The sequence below is a fragment of the Notothenia coriiceps genome, unplaced genomic scaffold, assembly GCF_000735185.1.
Source record: "Notothenia coriiceps isolate Sejong01 unplaced genomic scaffold, NC01 NC01_scaffold00001399, whole genome shotgun sequence".
Taxonomy (NCBI): domain Eukaryota; kingdom Metazoa; phylum Chordata; class Actinopteri; order Perciformes; family Nototheniidae; genus Notothenia; species Notothenia coriiceps.
The window spans coordinates 1-3,020 of record NW_011334100.1 but is presented as its reverse complement, the minus strand read 5'-3'; the positions used below and the strand labels follow the sequence as shown (position 1 = coordinate 3,020).

General features: G+C 39.2%; 3 non-coding genes across 3 annotated transcripts; 1 reads left to right on the top strand and 2 right to left on the bottom strand.

Annotated features, from left to right (window-relative positions):
- The first annotated feature begins 487 nt into the window (after positions 1 to 487).
- On the top strand, positions 488 to 560 carry trnat-cgu (transfer RNA threonine (anticodon CGU)). The gene has a single exon. It is a non-coding gene; the product is annotated as a tRNA-Thr (tRNA).
- A 559-nt stretch (positions 561 to 1,119) lies between these two features.
- On the bottom strand, positions 1,120 to 1,213 carry trnai-uau (transfer RNA isoleucine (anticodon UAU)). The gene is made up of 2 exons: positions 1,176 to 1,213; positions 1,120 to 1,155 (listed from the first exon to the last, which is right to left on the bottom strand). It is a non-coding gene; the product is annotated as a tRNA-Ile (tRNA).
- A 383-nt stretch (positions 1,214 to 1,596) lies between these two features.
- On the bottom strand, positions 1,597 to 1,690 carry trnai-uau (transfer RNA isoleucine (anticodon UAU)). The gene is made up of 2 exons: positions 1,653 to 1,690; positions 1,597 to 1,632 (listed from the first exon to the last, which is right to left on the bottom strand). It is a non-coding gene; the product is annotated as a tRNA-Ile (tRNA).
- Positions 1,691 to 3,020: the final 1,330 nt, after the last annotated feature.

The window sequence follows — 3,020 nt, the reverse complement described above, 5'->3', positions numbered from 1 at the left end:
TCAAAATTGTACAGCCTTGAACACGTGTATGAGAGAGGTGCAAGAGAATAGGCTAAGTTTAAGGTGGGGTAGGTAATTCACTTCAGAAACACTTGTTATATTCCAGGGAATGCTCTTAACATCCCGATAGCAATGAATATATGAAATGCTTTGACAATAAATACATAACAAAATATCATCTGTGGAAGCCGTAGCGCTGTAAAAAGCACGACCAATCATCTGAGCCGGCCCGGCTAAAGTAATTGGATGGCCTACCTGCCTGTCAGCCTTCCATCTGTGCACAAACTTATCCCGTGCCCTCATTGGTCATGTGCGCGTTCGTGTGTGTTGGAGGAGGGGCTCTGTACAGAAGTCTGAAGGAAGGGGAAGATTTTTTTTGGTTGTGTATTTTCAAATTCTAGCGCACTCGAGCTGGTTTCTCCATTCTACCTTTAAACAATTAAGCAAAATAAACTACTAAATGATGTGAGAACAATCAGGAAGAGGTGGCGCTGTAGCTTAGCGGTCAAAGTGCCTGTCTCGTAAACAGGAGATCCTGGGTCCAAATCCCAGCAGTGCCCCTTTGTTACAGAACATATCTCTTGGTTTGGTTTAGTTTGAGAGTAAAACTACTTATTTTGTAATCTAATCATACAAAAGGCCTAGACAATCACATTGTATTTAATCAAAGAAGATGCTGCTTGAAGGTCACAGCCTATTTTTTGGTGGGAACAATCTTTCCATCAGTGTTTTGATTTTCTTTTAGAGAATATATTTACTTAGTTACCAGATTATCTGTGCTCCAGGTGAGGCTCGAACTCAAAACCTCGGCATCACTCTGCAGGTTGTGTCTTATAAGTACCGCGCTGACCGATGCCCCACTGGAGCCTGTCAAGGACTCTCAATATCTCCGTAAAAGTCAAACAAGAATTCAGATTTTTTTTTTATTAACTCAAAACTCAAACTTGTATCTTATAAATTAGTCTGTTGCTGAGACAAAGAAGTCTACGTACATGTACTGTGTCTCTACGTACATGTACATGTAGCAGGAACATGTTGGTTTTTATGGAGTTTTAGCTACTTAACAATATTCACAGCACCTTTTTTTAAGTATTCATGTGGTGAAAGCTAAACATTATCTGCTCCAGGTGAGGCTTGAACTCACAACCTCGGCATCACTCTGCAGAATACTGTCTTATAAGTACCGCGCGCTGACCGATTGCGCCACTGGAGCTTGTTAATATGCCATAATATCGTCGTTGAAATCCACTCAAGGAAACAAACATCCAGTCTTTCTGTTTTAATGAATAATTAACATGACATGACATTATGAAATAGATTAAAACTTATCTTATCTTGTAAATGAATCTGTTGCACCAAATTTCCAGGTGAAAACCAAATACTTTTACATGGAAGTCTACATACATGTTGCAACTATTTTGAATTGTGGACAGGAAACACTTTTATTGATATATTCCCGCCCGGTATAATATCTGTAAAGAACACACCTATATGACAATCTGTTACTGAGGTGTTTCTAGTGGTTGTGGTGGTGTTTAGGCTATTGGACAATACATTTTCATGTTGCGTGCAGATGACCAGAAAGCTAAACTTCTCTGCTCCAGGTGAGGCTCGAACTCACAACCTCGGCATCACTCTGCAGGATACTGTCTTATAAGTACCGCGCGCTGACCGATTGCGCCACTGGAGCCTGCTGACACCTCTGAATTTAAAGGACCTTGGACTAACACTAACACTCTCACTGTCCTCCACAGGGTGGCAGTGGATCTGCAGACAGACTGATAGCACTTCCTGTCCTGACTGTTTCTTATTCTCTCTTGCAGGTGGCCTGTATGGATGATGTTTGTGGTTTGCTGCCTTTCCTCAACCCAGAGGTCCCAGACCAGTTCTCCAGACTCTGGCTGTCTCTCTTTCTTCATGCTGGGTGACTTCTTTTTCTTTATCCCATCTCATATTAGGCCTCACTATCAGAATCAGAATACCTTTATTAGTCCCACAGAGGGGACATTTACATTGTTACAGCAGAAAAGAGCCAAAGACAGCTTAATGTCACCTAAATAGCATCCATAGTAGCGAAAATAGAAAGCCATGATCAAACTCTTATAAGGATACAGAAGATCCAGCTGTACAAAAGCTGTTTAGATATGCTGTAGTTTGTATATTTCTGTTCATTTTTGGTCTTTTTATACGTGACCCAGCATATGGGTGAATTGTTAAAAACTACAGATATTCAACTTTTTTGTCCCATGTTACTTTAATATATAAATATGTATCTTTTTTAACTCATGTTAAAAATACAACATGGTTTAGTAGTACATTTGCACGATACAGTTTGAGGATACAGCAGGATTTTACTTTAAACAAACCAGTACTGTGATTATAGTGGATTTGAGTTAAATACTCTAGAGCAGGGTTTCCCAACCTTTTTTCCCAAGAGCCCCCCCAAATGCGCAACAGCGGTAATTAAAGTTTAAAAGTCTCAAAAATGCTACAACTGCTGTCACAAACTGGACGAATGTGAAGTGTTTTGTTAAAGGAGGATGAAAGTGTAACTAAGGAGCACTATTGGAGTGACTTTGATGGTTATTGGACTCAGGATTCATTCATTTGGATTCCCGATGTATGAAGAAATTAAAGGACGGCGCAAGTGGAATAAATTCACAAAGGGATTAAACTGTTTAAAACACTTGCTCAAAGTAAGCCGGATTTTGCCGATGTGTTTATGTGGATTCAAAAGTCGTAAATAATCTACAAAATGGAGGAGACCGATCTGATCGGAGCAACTGTGACAAATAATCCAACTGAAAGCGGCATGGACAATGACTATGTTTTAAAAATGCGCTTATCCAGACAAGCCTGGTTTGGACACTTTACGGGCAGAAGAAACATTTCTATTAAAGAAAGAATTATACATTTCTGTCTTTTTATGCCTTTAATACTAACTAACTTGTATTCTAATTAATTAATCAATATTTTTTATATTTTATTATAATGTATAGACAAGGCCTTTAGTGACAATC